The following is an 18,710-nucleotide window of genomic DNA, read 5'->3' on the forward strand; positions in this document are numbered from 1 at the left end:
GACTCACAAATATAGGATAGATAGGATATCTTCTTTAATTCTGCCAAATTCAAATAGACTAGATATTATAAATAGACTAGATATTATAACTGTAATTCTTGCTTGATAATTGTTTTGTTATATGTAATTTTACTATGTTAAAGTTAAAACCTTCCTTTTTGAAAAAAAAGGGGGAAGTGCTGTGGATGATTGATTGATAAATAAAACGCTGATTGGCCAGTAGCCAGGCAGAAAGTATAGGTGAGACAAAGACAAAAGAGAAGTCTGAGAAGTAGAAGGCCGAGAGGAGGAGACGCCAGCCTGCTATCCAGGGAGCAGCATGTAAAGGCATCAGGTAAAGCCACAGAACACGTGGCAACATATAGATTAACAGAAATGGGCTGAGTTTAAGTGTAAGAGCTAGATAGTGGTGGGCCTGAGCTAATGGCTGAGCAGTTTAATTAGTATGAGCTTCTGAGTGATTATTTTATAAGAGGTTTTAGGGTCCATGGGGCTGAGCACGACTGGAGAAAACTCCAGCTACACTTTGTTGTTCCTTTGCACCCAGATATAAAGAGTATACACAAAGATGACTTCTTTTTCTTCACCCATGGTCCCTGTTTATCCATTTTACTTCCTCAGCCTACCTTCTACACAGAAGAAAAATTATACATCATCCTCCAGGATACTCATGGAACACTGAGAGCTGTGGCTCTTCCCCTCCTGATGGTAGTGAGTCTGGTAACTTCAGCGACTACCACCAGCCTGGCAGCCAGGAGCTTGAGGCACAGTTCATATTTATCTTAACAAATCTCCATTCAACTGGCAGACACTATCCTGGAGTCAACTGCTTTTCAACTGCTCCAAAACCAGATCAGTAGTCCTACAGAATCAGAGGGCTCTTACCTTGTTGACAGCCAAAAAAGGAGAAATTTTTCTCTTCCTTAGTGAAGAATGTTGCTACTATGTAAACCAGTTTAGCCAAAGTCAAAGAAAGAACAAAAAAATCTTCACAAACAAGCCCACAAACTTCATCCAGATTGATCCATGATAAAAGACTCTCACTTTGTTCTCCATTGGGACCCTGGCTCCTTCCCCTCCTTGGCCCACTAATATCCATACTTATAATAATGATTGCTCCCTGTCTTTTGAAGGTTCCTTCAGGAAAGAAACAGTGAAATAGCCCAACAGTCAGTGATACCAGATGCTTCTGACAGTACTTCCTCATGTCTACCATTGCCTTCCAGACTGAACCCCTGCTTTGGACCAGTGGTTCAGACCCCTTTTCTCTTTTCTCAACACCCCTACTCAGCAGGAAGTATCCAGAGAGGGACTAATGTCACCCCTTATCATCAAAAAAGCCTGGAATATTAGGTCACAAAGCAGGCCCCAAAATGGCAGTTCTGCTGACACTGTCCTAAGATGGCAGCCTGGGTCCCAACCAGACCAATTCTTCCTGGGAAACAGAAACCTAAAAACCAGGATTTCTCAGAAACCATGTGATATAATTTTCCACTTATCTGAAAAAAAAAAAAACTATGTGGTAGTTTGAATAGGAATGGCGCCATAGGCTCATAGACTTGAATACTTTGTCACCAGGAAGTGACATCATTAGGAGGTGTAGCCTTCTTGGAGTAGGTATGGCCTTGTTAGAAGAAGTGTGTCACTGGAGGTGGGCTTTGAGGTTTCAAAAGTCCATGCCAGGCCCAGACTCAGTCTCTCCTTCTTCCTCTCCTCCTCCACCCGCTCCCTTTCTGCCTGCAGACCAGGATGAAGCTCTTAGCTACTGCTCCAGTGTCATGCATGCTGCCACATTCCCACCACCACGATAATGGACTAAGCATCTGAAACTGCAAGCAGGCCCCAATTAAATGCTTTCTTCTATAAGAGCTGCCTTGGTCATGGGGTCTCTTAATAACAATAGAGCAGGAAGGAAGACCTACTCCTATCTCCTGGTTGTGCCCCTAATGGTCAACTGATTAACCTGACAGCTTTCACTGAGACCTCCACCCTGCTGACTGTTATGTAGACTGCCTCCCTACTGTTCTCTATTCCCATGAGGCAGCTCAGCACTTATGGAGTGGTCTTGTTCAGTGGTTTCGCTACACATGCAACTATTAGCTGTTTTAAGGGAACAATGCCTTTGCTTCTTTGTTCTTTCTCTCTGTCACAGAACCTGAGGGCCTGTCTGACTCAGGAAAGGGGACTTAGGAGGCCATTTTGAGACAAAACATGTCTGGGTCTGAAAGGGGAGTGTCAAATTCCCTTTCCTGAGCCAGCTTATCAGTGAGCTTAAATGGTACATGACGATTTACCAATATAACATAGAAACAAAAGGCATTTTTTACTCTGATATGTTAGGCAGAAAGTTTGCCATTGAGTCTTATCATAAGAGGCTGTCACAAAGCACTTGTCCTCCTTTTAACCTATATAGATTTCATCAGATGAGTCTAATTCGCTGGCTCTGATGGAGACTAACCAGAAATAGAAAGCATTTTTTCCCTTTTAGAATACTGTAAAAGACAGAACACTTGATTTTGAAAGGTTACCCTCTGATAGCTTTAAACTTTATAAGTTTATAAGTTTAAACTTTATAGACTTTATGATCAAGCTGCAGAGGTACTTATCTGCCTTTACAGGCATCTTACTTAAGGTCCTCCTTGACTAGTCTTGGGGTGAACAATTGCTTGAAAGCCTGTACCAACAATCAGTTTTAGTGTACCTGCAAGTGGAAGCAGACTACCTGACGAATTTAATAAGTACCTTCCCTCCCATAAAAAGACCAAATTGTAGGGTAACACAGGAAATTCACTTTCTCCCTGACAAATAGCCATCAACTGGGAGTAATTGAGAAATTTGGTTTTTGTTTTACTTCAGCACTCTGCTTTTCCTCGGGCTTCACTAATGAGAAGGTTCTGTGAACATAGGTGGGTCCAAATTTTCCCACCATCTCCCAGGGGATAATGCAGCCACATAGCCTGGCAGAAAAAGTTTAGGCTCTTTTGTCTGAATGTCTGAGGAACTACTTTTGCCCAGTGTCTGAGAAGGCAGTTGAGTGGCAACTTTCAAGTAATTTTTAGAGCCAGTTTATCCCATGTGTAATAAGCTGGAATAGAAAAGAATTTTTGAGTTAGGTTTGTCTTTTCCCTAAAAGCATGCCCTAGCCTGTGTGGAGATGCAGCTCCTGCCTGTTAGCAGTAAGCAGTAAGTGGTAGTCCAGTTCATCTCGGAAAAGAGGCCAGGCAAGTGGTGGGGGAGAATGCCACATTTACCCGTGGCTCAGTCCCTATCACATCTCAATTTCCTCCTTTCAGGCCCTTTTTTCAAGATCATCCTCCTGCCTGCCCACCCCTCCTTTACTGCTGTTTTATGTTGTATGATATATTGATTGTATTCTGATGTTCCTGGGACTGACAATTGTGAGAACAAAATGAGCCATCTTAGAAATGCTTTCACCCAAAAACTAATGCCTAAGATTTCTCCTTTTGGGAATAGACCATTAGTCCAGAAACCAGGAAGTGTAAAAGTACAGAGTCACAAGATAGTCACAAGGTAATGCCTGCCTGACTATGGAATGTCCTCTCCTGGTTTCCAGGGTAACTGACCACAGAAATGCCCCCACCTGAGGGCAGCCAATGAGAAATGGTGGCGAGCATCCACTCCCTTAGAAGTAGTTTCTAGAAGTCCCTAGAAGCGAGCCAATCAGAATTGTACCTGTACTAACATCCCTAAATGATATAACCTTGTGATTTTTCCCTTTAAAAGCTGAGCTTGCAGATAGGTGGGTGCTTCCTCCAGCCTCCACTGCGTTGGGTGTATTGGACGAAGTCTCTGCCTAGGCTTGTATTGCTTTTGGATATCCAGAATTAAACCTTGCTTTTGCATTCCAGCATGCTCGTCTTTGGTGGTCTCTCTGGGGGTCACCATCTGGGCACAACAACAATAAAGTTTGTTTTGAATCAGAGGGCAGAACTAACTGCTAGCTGACCAAAATTAACCATAGAGGTTTTGGAAGACTGAGGGTAGGAAGTAGTACAGTGGGACTTAGGGTCACAGCCCTTTTGGATGGAGGAACGAAAGAGATAGGAGGTCACTGGTCACTTCTCTGACACTTCTCTGATCATTTCAGGTTCTTACCCTGATATCTGACTCCCGAGTTTTTATTGATAAAGAATAATTAGATAAACACATCAATTTACATCCCAGATAACTCTGAAATTGCAATTTCTTGAAACAAAATATCTGCCATCTGATTTCTTGAAGAAAGAGCTCAAGGAGGTAACAAAATCTTTTCAGTTTTAAATTGGCCAGGGTTTGCCTCAAAAAAGATTAGGACATTTCTCCAGTCTATACCAAATTCAATTTTTTTCTTCTTTAGGGGCCAGAGAGATGGCTCAGCAATTTAGAGCACTTGCTGCTCTCCTAGAAGACTAGCATTTAGTTCCCAGCACCTATGATGAGTTTCTCAGAATGGCCTATAACTCCAGCTCCAAAGGATCCAATATCCTCTTCTAGCCTCCTTGGACACTTACACACACACACACAAACACACACACACACACACAGAGGCACATACACAGGGACAAAACACATAAATTATATATATATATATATATATATATATATATATATATATATATATACATATATATATATATATATTTATTTAAATTAGAATTTTAAATTAGAAAGGCACAATTTAAGGTTTCTTTCCTGTATTTGTCCTTTTCTGGAAAATTCAGTTAAAAATAACAATGAAAACTTCTTTTTCTTTCTTTTTTGCAGGGATCAAACCCAGAATCTCATCCATGCTTAACAAGCACTGTACCATTAAACTTTATCTCCTGTCTAACAAAAAACAAAAATTATTTTTCTCTTCAGTAAAGACCTTCCTATGAACTAGAAAATATCATCCTGAGTGAGGTAACCCCGACTCAGAAGGGCAAACAAGGTATGTACTCACTCATAAGTGGATACTAGATGTAAAGCAAAGGATAACCAGACTACAACCCACAGCTCCAGAGAAGCTAGCTAACAAGGAGGACCCTAAGAGGGATGCATAGATCATCCTGGAAAGGAGAAATAGATGAGATCTCCATGAGTAAACTGGGGATGAAGGGTGGGCAATGGAGGGTGGGGGATGGGGAATGAGAACATAAGGGAATAGGATGGTTGAGCTATAACAGGGATACAGTGGGAAAGCAATAAAAGAGATACCTTGATAGAGGGAGACATCATGGGGATAGGGAGAAACCAGATGCTAAGGAAGTTCCCAGGAATCTCCAAGCATGACCCCAGTTTAGACTACTAACAATAGTGGAAAGGGTGCCTGAGTTGGCTTACCCTAGTAATGAGATGGTGAATACCCTAACTGTCATTATAGAGCCTTTCTCCAGTAACCAATGGAAGCAGATGCAGAGATCCACAGCCAAACACCAGGCCGATTCCCAGGAGTCCAGTCAAAGAGAGAGAAGATGGATTCTACGAGCAAGGGCATCAAGATCATGATGGGGAAATCTACAGAGACAACTGAACCAAACTAGTGGGAACTAATGAAACTTAGATCAACAGCTGTGAATCCTGCATGAGACTGGACTAGACCCTCTGCATAGTGAGACAGTTGTGTTGCTTGATCTGCTTAAGGGCCCCTTGGCAGTAGGATCAGAATCCATCCCTGGTGCATGAGCTGGCTCTTTGGAGCCCACTACCTATGATGGGAGACCTGTACAGCCTTGAGGCAGCAGGGAGGGCCTTGGACCTGCCTCTACTAAATGTACCTCTCCGTGGAAAGCCTTTCTTTCTGGTAAGAGGGAATGGGGGTGGGCTGGGAGGAGGGAAGAAGGGGATCTTTGATTGGTGTGTAAAATGAATTAAAAAAATTAATAAAAAAAAAAGAGTCGGGCAGTGGTGGCGCAAGCCTTTAATCCCAGCACTTGGGAGGCAGAGCCAGGCGGATCTTGGTGAGTTTGAGGTCAGCCTGCTCTACAGAACAAGATCCAGGAAAGGCACCAAAACTGCACTGAGAAACCCTGTCGAGAGAGAGAGAGAGAGAGAGAGAGAGAGAGAGAGAGAGAGAGAGAGAGAGAGAGAGAGAGAGAGAAGAGAGAGAGAAGAAAGATCTTCCTGTGACCCTATTCAAAAGGATATTTCACTGTCTGGAATATTGATGTTTAATATAGAATATCCCACATTAAAATGATTATTTGTAACTAATTATTGAATCTTTTGACATTTTGTGCAATGAATGATCAGGGAAAGCAATGTTTGTATTAGCCAGAGAATATTTGACTTCGTTTTAATTCTCCTCTGCAGACTATACTTGCAGCTCATTGGTAGACTACTGGCCTAGGATATCCAAAGCCCTTGATCCAACCACTTATGCTGAAAAAAAGAGGAGAAGAAGAGGAGGAGGAGGAAGAGGGTAGAGGGAGGAAGAGGAAAGGAAGAGGAGAGAAAGAGAAACCTCTTCTTGCATCTATTTGTGCTGTTAAATAACTGTTGTTGCTGTTTTACTCTTCACAAGGTCACAGATGATTTGCCACTCTGCTAGAGTCTAGGTCAATTTCTGGGACTGAAACCCACAAGTTTATTCTTGTCTTCACTTCAAAGCCCCTGATTAAATGACCCATGTTAGGTTAATATCTCTACTTGTCTCTTCATCTCCAAAGCCCCTAACCTCTGTATTTATCCGCTAATAAGGAAAGCTCTATCAAATACCAAGTTTTACAGTAGATGTTAAGCACTAATTCAAAAAATATTACTGTCTATGCTTATAAACTGCCAAGTTCATGATTAGCCTTGAGTAATCTAGTTTTCATTTGGCCTATGATAGGATGAAAATAGCTTTCCAAAGACATCCTACCCTAACCCTTAGATATATAAACATGCTATATGCTATGGCAAAGGAACTTTGCAAATGTTATCAAATCCATGAACCTTAAGATAAAGTGAAAATTCCACATCCTAAACACAGAAGGCCTTAAAGTAGAGAGTTCACTGTACTATGTTAGAAAAGGGTCTGGTGCCTCATGAAAATGACCATACAATCCAAAGTATTGTGGCAGGACAGAACAGTTTACTTCTGCAGGATATGCAGCCATGCCAAATCATCCAGGCAAGCACACCCTTCATGGATCCCAGGATTTTTATTACTAAAGGAGAGGGCTCCTGTAACTCACTCAAGCTGTCAGAATTTAGCCTTACAATTTTATATGGTTGACTAACTTAAAGTGAACATGGTTGATGAGTGAAACACAACTTTTGAGAACACATCCAAGCCTAAACACAGAGTGAAACAGTGAGTGTGTACTTTGATCTTAGAAAATTGCTGAATATGGAAAGGATTTTTTTGTCACATGGCATCTTTACAAATTTCTTTAAAGATGGAATTTTTGTCTCATTTAACCCTTTGATAGAAAAGATAGTACAGGTGCAGCAGCAAAAGTCAGAAAAATCAAGCATGGGCAGGGCTTGATCTGCCATTGCTAGAGATGTTACAGGGGACATTCAAGAGGGAATGCAGCCTCTAGAAGTAAAATCCAGATCCCAACTGACAGCCAGCAAGGAACCAACAATCTTCATCCTACAATCATAAGAATCTAAATTTGGCCAATGATCTCAATGAGGCTCAACATGGATTCTTTCCAAGACTCTCTACAAAGTTCCTGCCAAACCTTGAGTTTTGAGTTATTTTGATAGCCAAACCCAGGACCTACTTCTTAAGCCATATGTTATCTGTATCCAAATGTTTTACCTACAGGGCTTAAAACCAATAAATAAGGGTTGAGTCACTAAATCTGTGGTATTTTAATGACAACAACAGAAATGTGTGGCCTATAATCGAAATCTGCCTCGGAAGCCTGACATAGTGGCACTTGCCTCTAATTCTAGCATTTGGGAGTTCATCCTCTGCTACATAGTGAGCTGGAAGCCAGCCTAGACTACATGAGATCCTGTCTCAGAAATAACCAAAAAATAAAAAGAAATATACCCTGGAGAAGTAAGGTTAGGTTCATTTGAAAGCTTAACTATTAAGTTGAGACTGGAACTGTCTATAGCCCTGAAATATTGCTTTGTAAATCATATTATCATAGTAATTAGCTCCTAAATCTCCAAAAGAAGATATTGCATTACTACAAACCAGCTCAAATATGGCTCAACACTATTTAAATTCCTTATTTGTCTTTGGATCATTCCTTTAGAGGACTTGGTGCATTTTAGATTTAACAGTAGAAATAATTCAAAAAGAATGGCGGATAGGTAGCCTTATAGTGGTTAAAAACAGACTCTAAGCTGTGCTATATGTTGTCATCTTTATGAGTGAAATGGTAAGAATATGTACAGATACTTTAAAAAGATAAGGTATTCAGAAACAGGACCCTACTTAAGATTCCAATCTCATTATCCAACCTGGCAGTTTTCTTGTTCCCCATTTCAACCAAGTCACAGTCTATTGAAATACATTTGAGCCAGACAGAAATGGAGAGACAGAACTGTTAGAAGGTTCCCAGAAACCAGAAGCCGCCCCAGTCCCGCAGGCAGCCAATTTCAGGGGTCAATACATTGACTGTTTCTATCTTTTTAAATCACCATATTCTGTTTCAGGCTTTGATGTGGTCAGAGAATAGAAGCCACAAAGAAATACATCATGGGCTCCCTAATGATGTGCAGTGAGGTCTGTGGGTGGCCCAAACCCACTGAGATGCTTCTTTATTAGTAGTAATAATTGCTTATCCCATTATATGGTTGCCTAACAGATACAAGATCATTTGGGGAATAAAAATGTTTTGAGCACTGACACATAAAAGCATATTTTTATGTCTGACTTTTAAGATGTTTCCTGTATCAGTTCTCTCCTTCCTGGTACCATAATCCCATGGATTGAACTCAGGCTGTCAGGCTTGGAGGCAAATGCTTTTACCAGCTGAGTCATCTCACCAGCCCTTTAAACTTTTTAAAAGAATATATGTGCCAAATAAATAATCATATAGAGAGATATAGATATCTGGCGCAAACTCTCCTCTTACCAGTACATGTGCTTGTGTGCTTGCAATGGCATGTGAATTCTCTCTCTCTCTCTCTCTCTCTCTCTCTCTCTCTCTCTCTCTCTCTCTCTCTCACACACACACACACTAAATAATTTAATTTTTTTTAAATTAACTGTGTGGGGCTGGGGGTTGCTTGTCAAGCAAGCAGCTCTGCTTCTTGAGCCATCTCACCAGCCAGAACATATATTCTTGAGCGAGAGAGAAAGAATATGGCCAAATGAATAATCAGATTTCTAAGTTTATTTAATATAGTGGCATTATTTATTGGTTTTTTCACTGTAATTATAATGCTTACCATGAAATAATTTTTTTTAATTTTTAAAAAAGATGTATGTAGCCAGGCCTGGTGGTACATGCCTTTAATCCCAGCACTTGAGAGGCAGAGGCAGGTGGACCTCTGAGTTTGAGGCCAGCCTGGTCTACAGAGTGAGTTCCAGGACAGCCAGGGCTATATAGAAACCTTATCTCAAAAAACAAACAAACAAACAAACAAACAAAAAAGAATATATATATAATAGCCAAATGTATAATCAGAATTTTTAAATTTATTTAAAATAGTAAATTGTCTTTATTGTTTTGGTACTCCATTTATCTTTGTACCTCCTCCTCTTCTTCCTCCTTTTTGGGTATTTTTTTAATGAGTCTCAAGTGTCCTAGGCTGGCCTAGAATTCCCTACATAGTGGAGGACTTTGAATTCCTGATTTTCCTGCTTTCATCTCCTAAGTGCTAGAATTATAGGCCCATCTGCACTACTTTGGATTCCTACTATTGCCTCTAGGTATTGAAATATTTGTAAGTAGCAACTTCAAAGGTCTATTGCATGAAAAGGAAAAATAGTACTTTCACCATGTTGTTTTACTCAGTGTTCTATTGCTGTGAAGAGACACTATGACTATACCAACTCTTATAAAGGAAAACATTTAATTGGAGCTGGCTTACAGTTTCAGAGGTAAACCTAACTAAACTAAAGTCCATTATCATCATGGTGGGGAGCATGGCTGTACAAACGCAGACAAGGTGCTAGAGAAGAAGCTGAGAGTTCTACATCTTGATCCACAGGCAGCAGGAACAGAGAGGCTCTGGGCTTGGCATGAGCTTTTGAAACCTCAAAGTCTACCCCCAGTGACACACTTCCTCCAATAAGACGAAACTGCCTAATCTTTCAAATAGTGCCATTCCCTGGCAACCAAGCTTTCAAACTTATGAGCTTATAGGGGCCATTTTTATTCAAAATACCACACCATGGAAAACATGGAGATCATTTTCTTAACTAAGTAATCTACAGAAACATTATAAATGATAGTACAAACTGCCCCCTGGCATCACAAGCTAAGAACACAGTATTGCTTCTTTGTTTTTTCTGCCAAAAATGCAAACCATTAATCTAAGATTGGAGAACTGTATGTATCCAAACTTACAGATATGACATGAAAGATTTAAAAAACCTGCAGAAATTTTCCCATGGTTTAAAAGTCTAAAGAAGAGTAGATTGTTAGGTGATTTATGATTAGATCCTAGCTCAGCTAGTAAATGTTGACTTCAGACTATATACTAGATCACAACATTATATCACTATTATATTTTCTGAATTTGATAATTGCAGCACTTGAGAGGTGGAAGCAGGAAAATCAGGAATTCAAGTACATCCTCAACTACATAGTGAATTCTGAACCACCCTGAACTATATAAGGCCTCACCTCAAAGATAGAGCTGAGAGAAGAGAAGATAGAAGGGAGGGGAAAGGATGAGAAGAAAGAGGAAGAGACAAGAAAAGAGGAGAGGAGGGGAGGAGAGGAGAGAGGGCTTTACTGCTTTAGAGATCATTTTAAAAAGAACTATAAGTAAAATGTTACTAACTGGTAAACCTGGGTAATGATTTACATAAGATCTTATACTATATTTTCTACATCTTTTTTTAAAGTGTGTGTGTGTGTGTGTGTGTGTGTGTGTGTGTGTGTGTGTGTGTGTGTGTGTGTGCAGACATGTAGGAACAAGAGGACAACCTCAAGTGTCAGTCTTCACCTTCTGCCTTATGTGAGCCAGGGTCTCTTATTATTTGCTACTGTTTATACCAGGATGGCTAGCCCAGGGGCTTCTATGCATTCCCCTGTGTCTGCATCCCATCCTGCCATTGGAGTGTTGGGATTGATATGGCATTCACTATCACATCCAGCCTTACATGGGTGCCGGGGTCCAAACTCAGGTCCTCATACTTGTACAGAAAGTGCTTTATTCATTGAATCGTCTCCCCAACCCCCTTGTATTAAATTTTCTAACTGACACTCATCTGTAAATTCAAACTATTTTAAAATAGAAATAAAAAAACAACATAAAGCCAGCCATGATGGCTCACACTTACTATACCCAGCACTTGAAAGGTTAAGGCAAATAGACTGCCATGTGTTCCAGGCCAGCCTGGGCTATAATATGAGACACAGTCTCAAAATTCCTAATTAATTAATTGCAATTGTACTAATTTTGAGGTTCTAACTCTGCCTTAGAATAGGCAACAATTGATTTAATTCAACTATATTATATAACCCTTTTGGTTAAGTTCATTCATAAACATTGACCATAAGTAAACATTACTCATTATCAGTGTACTTATTTCCTGACCAACAGACATTATGCAAGGAAACATTGATAGTAGGATCAATCACACCCAGAAATCAGTTGACTGGAGACTTGTACTTGTTCAGAGCAACCTAGAGAGACTGAGACAAGATGATAGTATTACAAACTGTCTATACTCCAATGCCAGTATGACTTTTAAATGGAACTGACCTAGAAAGAAGGTGTATCCATGGAGGCTTATACCTGACAACTACACAGAAATTACCTTATGTCACACTTTCTCCTAAAAAGTTGGATAAGGACTGGAAAGATGGTTCAGTAGTTAAGAATGCATACTACTCTTGCAGAGAACCTGAGTTTGGTTCCCAGCACCCATGATGGGTAGCTCAAAATGGCCTGTAACTCTGAACTCTGGCTCCAGGGGATTTGATACCCTTTTCTGGTCTCTACTACCATCCAAACACAGATGGCATACACTCACACAGACATACACTCGTATGCATAATTAAAAATAAATGTTTAAAAAAGACAAAAGAAACAGGCATTATGGTTTGCAAACTAAAGGCCTGCTAATGCTACACAGAAAAATTACCTATGTCACAGTTTTCACTAAGAAACTTGTAGCTGGGGATATGGCTCAATGGCTAAACATGTACCTAGAACATGTAAGGCCCTAGGTTCAATTCCTAGCATAGTGTACACATACATAACAATGTTAGCTAGATTTACTTTAGGACTGGGGATGTAGCTCCATTTGTAAAGTGTCTGCCTAGTATACAGGAAGCCCTGGTTTCCATCACCAACTCCATATAAATGGACCATGGTGGTACATTCCTATAATCCTAGCATTTGGGAAGTAGAGGCAGGATGCAAGATTATCCTTGGCTACGTAATGAGTTTGAGGCCAAGCCTGAGCTACATGAGACTGTCTCAAAAGCACAGAAATTTTCAAAAGAAAGAAAAAGGGAGGAGGCAAGAGAAAGTGAGTTGAAAAACTCAGCTCTTTGTCCACTATTATTATTGCCACTGCAAAAGTATAATAATGTTAGCACTATGAAATTAAATTTTGCTTATTTAGATAAGAAGACAGGTAATGTCATTTCATTTTTAAACAATTCTGCTTTTAATGGTGTATTTTAAAATAGTTTCTCTCTTAAAAATGAAAATACAATGTGTACATTTATTCAATTGTGAATAGAATTTTCTATTATAGAACCTGATCTCAATTATTGTCAATGAATGTGCACCATCTAAATAGCATATTTTAGCTTGGTAAATAGAATGTGCCAGAGAAATACATTACACCTTAAGACTTTAATTTTCTCCAACCTATTTATGAAAGATACAGCTAGCCAACAAAATGAAAAGGAATTAAACTATAGAAAAGAATCGTGTCCCTTCTCACTGCCCTGGTTTCCACCCTTATTATCCTTCCAAAGATGAGTTATAATTGCCCTGTAGGATGGAAAAAGAAAACACACAAAATCCAGCTGACAGTGTAAAAGATTGCTAATCACCAAGACAACAATAATCACAGGAGAAAATGTAAAATCAGCAGCAATTACTAAACAACCTAAAAATTACATCTATGGGGACAATTCTGTAGGGTCCCTTAAGTTTAAAAGGTACCGGGCTTTCTAAAGAAAGGAAACACAGCCCTACAAAATTTTACTGCCTCGGAAGTCATTTTAAAGATCGTGTTGATGCCAGGTTTGGGGGTCCAATTTTTACTCAATAATGTATTTTATATTTTATATTATTTCCCATTTTGCAAGATGCCACAGTTTGGATCTTGAATGTCCTAAACAATTTCCTAAGGATAGATTGCAATGAAGACAAACATTGTACTTGGGTTATTGCTTTCATTTTTATTTATTTCCTTTGCTGGAGAGTGGGGTAGAGTCCTACTGTAGCCCAAGCTGACCTCAAATTCACTATGTAGCCAAGAATGATCTTGAACTTGAGACCTCCTCCCTACACCTCCTGATAGCTGGGATTACAAGCTTGTGCCACCATTACCAATTTATGTGGTGGCGGGGACTGAGCCCTGAACCCAGGGCATGCCAGGTATATGCTCTGCCAACTGAGCCATATCCCCAGGCCAAGACTCACTATGTATTTATTTATTTACTTACTTACTTATTTATCCTTCCTTCTTTCCTTTTTTCTTCTCTTTCTTTCTTCCTCTCCTCTCCTCCTCTCTCCTCTTCCCTCCACTGACCTAAAAGTTCTACCCCTCCAGAAAAAAAGCACCACAGGCTGAGGATCAAGCCATTAACATGAGTCATTGAAGGACATTTGGAAATTTAATTCTTGAGAGGTCAGACACACACACCCCTTGCTCTACATAAAAGACAGATTTAATGGCGAACCTATCTCTGTCACCTCATATAATCTATTTTTGCCTTACATTACTGTAACTGCACAACATTTCTATTAGCTAACACTTGGAATCAAAATCTCTTTTCCTAAGCTTTCATCTTCAATCTTTCTGAGAGACACTGTACATCACTGGTGCACAGCACAAACTTGGATTTTGTTTTCTTCGTTTCACAATTTCTGACACTTAATTGATCAATGGAGCATTGGGAATTTTGCTCTCTTATTTTATGCATTCTCATTTTCTCACATGGACACGTGCTTCTTTATTGTCCTTTCTTGCCTATTTCAGGGTTAAGTATATTTTTTTCTCCTTTGTTCTGGTATCATGCATACTATTTCTACAATGAGGAAGTAACTCAGAATCATGACATATATACATATTGAGCTTAAAATAGAATTTTTTAATTATTATATTTCTTCATCTAGGGGGCACATTTTACTGTAGTTGTCAGAGTACCACTTGTGAGTATCAGTTCCTTCCCTACACCTTCTGGGTCTTATGGATTGAACTCATGTCCTCAGTCTTAGCAGGAAGTGCCTTTGTCTGCTGACCTATCTCACTGGCCCTTAAAAAATAATTGTATGGGCTGGGGTGTAATTCAGTGGCTGAACACTTGCCTAGCATGTACAAGACTCGAAATTCAATCCTTATTTAAACAGAAAAATATCTAATGTTATTTATTACCTTTTCTTCATCAACAGTATAAGAAATTTAGACTACTCTAAGTCCAATTGGACATATCCTAACGTGCATGTTATTTATCATTTATTTTCTTATATATCAATTTTCTTCATAAATAAAACTGAGGCCACTGGCCTCACTTCCTAAGGCCAGGTCTAAAAACAATTTGTCTTGCTACCAGATTCCAAAACTTTTACCAGGTCTGGGAAGTTAAAAGATTTGCATAAAATTTTGACAAGGTGGGGAAGATCAGTGGGCTATGGGTCCTTGGTTGGCTAGTTAACTTCGATAGAAAAAACATTTTCTTACACTATGCCCTCAAACTCGTAACAATACTTCTGTCTCAGCTTCCTGGATGCTAGGATTACAGTATATGATACCATGTCCAGCAAGTTTTTGAAATTTTACAGTGCTCCATGGTCTGCTATTCTGAAGTTTCACTAGGAGGATATGTTTTATGTTTTTATTATATTAGTAATGTATCCTTGCAGTTCTTCACTTTAAGTGTTATATTTTCACTTCTAAATGTGTTATTTTTGGACTTTTTTTCAAGTTTATTTGGTTATTTTCATTACGTTTTCATGTATTTTTTCTATTCCTTTGTCACATTGTAATTATGGAGTATGTGTTTCTTTCACCATATTAACTAAGCAATAAATCTAATCACCCACGGAAAGAGGATTGTGTGCCTATGGAATGTAATTGGAAAAGGTTTTTTGGCGGCGGCTGCATCTGGTAGCAGGAGAAGATGGCAATTTCCACAGGAGTTAAAGTTCCTTGAAATTTTCACTTGTTGGAAGAACTTGAAGGACAGAAAGGAGTAGGTGATGGTACGGGTAGCTGGGGCCTTGAAGACGATGAAGACATGACACTTACAAGGTGGACAGGCATGATTATTGGGCCACCAAGGACAAACTATGAAAAAAAAATATATACCTTGAAAGTAGAATGTGGATCTAAATACCCAGAAGCTCCTCCATCAGTTAGATTTGTAACAAAAATTAATATGAATGGAATCAATAATTCTAGTGGAATGGTGGATGCGTGGAGCATACCAGTTTTAGCAAAATGGCACAATTCCTATAGCATTAAAGTTGTACTCCAAGAGCTAAGATGTCTAATGATGTCCAAAGAAAATATGAAGCTTCCACAGCCACCAGAAGGACAGACATACAACAACTGACTTTAGTGGATCTCAAACATGTCTTAAATCAACAACCTTCTACTCATGTTAATATCTTGATTAAATATCACCATGCAAAATACCCACACATTAAGTAAAAGAATTCCAGCTGGTAAATATGACCTGGACAGTTGTAAGAATATATTTAATATATGTATACCTATTATGTTTTCAGATAACAAGAGAAGTGCAGAACAATTTTTCTTTCTCTTCTTAAAGCACTGTCATTTAAACATGAGCCTGAAGTATTCAAAATTGAATTCAGGTTTTCAAGACAAAAGCATGACAAAGGAGTGTCAGATGGCAGTGAAAACCTTTGTCTCAAGAAGGAGAACAGAACTGGCATGCTTTATCCATCGTCCCTAGACCACAGTGAACTGTTTAAAGTAATGAGTAGTCACAATTGTGCTCACTCTTGAAGCGGTGCGGGTGTGGGTGCTGCCTGCTATAGCATCGAAAATAGTTTCAGGATTGTTTTATAACAAAAAGACGTGCGGGGGTATTGATGAATCTCTGCTAAAAGCTGTTCCCATTTGTTACATGTAACAGACATGATAAATATTTGTATACAGTCTTTGTTTAATAAAACATGGTTAGAAGTTTTAAAGTGAAGTCAACAAAAAAAAGAGGTGTATGGATATGTGATTTTGAGATTAAAGTTAGTCTTGAAATGTAAATAAAATATGGAATGTGTCCTCAGGGGGAAAGAAAAGAAAAGGTTTTTTATGGCATGTTTCTGATGTGCTTTTAGGCCTGTTGAATAAATCAATAAAAATAAGTTTGAAACAACTCTTAAAATATATCATTTTATAGCTTGAATTTGACTTATCTACATGAGAAATCCAAGAAGGTACATTTTTCCTGGAGTTTTTTGTGGTCAAATTCTTTCAAAGAAAATCTCACGTGTGTGTGTGTGTGTGTGTGTGTGTGTGTGTGTGTGTGTGTGTGTGTGTGTGTGTGTATTCATGTATAATAAATCACTATGATGAAGTGTTATGAACATGAACCCAGGACATCTATCTCTTGAATTTCATAGGTGCTATGGTTTGAATGTGTATGTCTCTCCAAAATTCATTTGAAATTTAGCCCTAAAGCAATGAAGAAATAGAGGTGATGTTTAGGCCATGAGGGCCTTGTCAAGATAAGTGAAGTAGTACAGGCTAAGTGCAGTGGTACAATGTGTGCTTATCATTGTTGAGGCCCTGGATTCAATTGCAGCAACTAAATAAATAGTTTGCTGCCCTATAAAAGGGATTGAGAGCTATATGCAGTGGCACATGCCTGTAATCTCAGCATTTGGATGAAAAGGGAGGAGGCTCAGAAAGTCAAGGACTGACTCAATTACATAGGGAGTTTGAGGCTAGCCTGGGATACATGACAAGCGATCTCAAAAAAAAAGTAAGTAAATACTTTTTATCCCTTCCACCATATAAGAACACAACATTCACCCTCTCAAAAACACAGTAAGATGCCATCTTGGAAGCAGATAGCAGACACTAAATTGCTGAGTGTTTTGATCTTGAGCTTCCTAGGCTTGTAAACTGTGATAAAGAAATTTCTCTTGTTTATAAATTCCCCAGTATCAGATAATTTGCTATAGAAATGTAAATGAACTAAGATAATGAGTGAGAAAATTAGGAATTCCAAATACACCTAAGGACAAGCTTATATTTATAAATATGTAGGGGTTTCTTCATCCTTCCACTTCAAGGGAAAACTGAGACAAACAAGACTCGTTTTCTATTTTTGCCACTATCACACTGTTTCTCTGGCCTACTCTTTCCCTAGGCTACAGTTCTTAGAGGGTTCTGATTTCATATGAAGTTGTACTTTGGACACCAACCCCAGATGTGGACCCTGTGTTTTGTACCCTTGTGCATATAGTAAGAATCAAAAGGGGGACTGAAGCTTGGTCACGCACACCTTTAGTCCCAGCACTCTGAAGTTAGAGGCAGGTAGATCTCTGTGTGTTCTGGGCTAGCCTCATCTATAGAGAGAGTTCCAGACCATATAGGACCTCATAGTGCGACCCTATCTCCAAAATTAAAAAGAATCAGAGGGGCTAGTGACCTAGCCAAGACTGATGACCTGAGTTAGTTCCCTGAATCCCACATTGTAAAAAGGGAGACCTGACTCCCACAAATTGTCCTCTGAACTCCATATGTGGACAATGAAGAGAGTAACCATCTCCACACAAACACAATTAATAAAGGTAAGAAATTTATTTTAAAGAATCAGAGTTCTACATTCCAAATAGTGGCATCAAATAAATTGAAGGCTTACATCATTTTGATTTCTGTTTTCTATCTTTTCTGGATCCTAGAGGCTTCCTTTACTTTCTTGGGAGTTTATATTTTATTCATGATTTCTAGGTGCTTTGTAATGGAGAGGGTCTCTCAAATAGAAAACTCAAGGTCCTGTATTCTAAAAATTCATTACTATTGTTACTATCTTATGGTTGTGGCACTATTAGTGATTGTTTAGACAATACCTTATGTGCAGATTTTTTTTTGTATTTTTTTAGAAGATAGTAATTATACTTACCAACAAAATAAAATAACTCTTAAAGGTGCTATAATTTGAAAAGAGTCTTAATAAAAAAAAAATTGAGCCGGGCGGTGGTGGCGCACGCCTTTCATCCCAGCACTTGGGAGGCAGAGGCATGCGGATCTTTGTGAGTTCGAGGCCAGCCTGGTCTCCAAAGCGAGTTTCAGGAAAGGCGCAAAGCTACACAGAGAAACCCTGTCTCGAAAAACCAAAAAAAAAAAAAAAAAAAAAAAAAAAAAAAAAAAAAGATTAAACCAGGCTATCTCTGCTATAAAAGCCCCAAAACTAGGCCTAGGTCATTCATTATATTTGTCA

The 18,710-nt window shown here is 39.1% G+C and overlaps 1 pseudogene; it reads left to right on the top strand.

Moving 5' to 3' along the window:
* Positions 1-15,413: 15,413 nt before the first annotated feature.
* On the top strand, positions 15,414-16,215 carry LOC143270889 (ubiquitin-conjugating enzyme E2 variant 2-like; annotated as a pseudogene).
* Positions 16,216-18,710: the final 2,495 nt, after the last annotated feature.

This window comes from Peromyscus maniculatus, chromosome X (genome assembly GCF_049852395.1).
Source record: "Peromyscus maniculatus bairdii isolate BWxNUB_F1_BW_parent chromosome X, HU_Pman_BW_mat_3.1, whole genome shotgun sequence".
NCBI classification, from domain to species: Eukaryota; Metazoa; Chordata; class Mammalia; order Rodentia; family Cricetidae; genus Peromyscus; species Peromyscus maniculatus.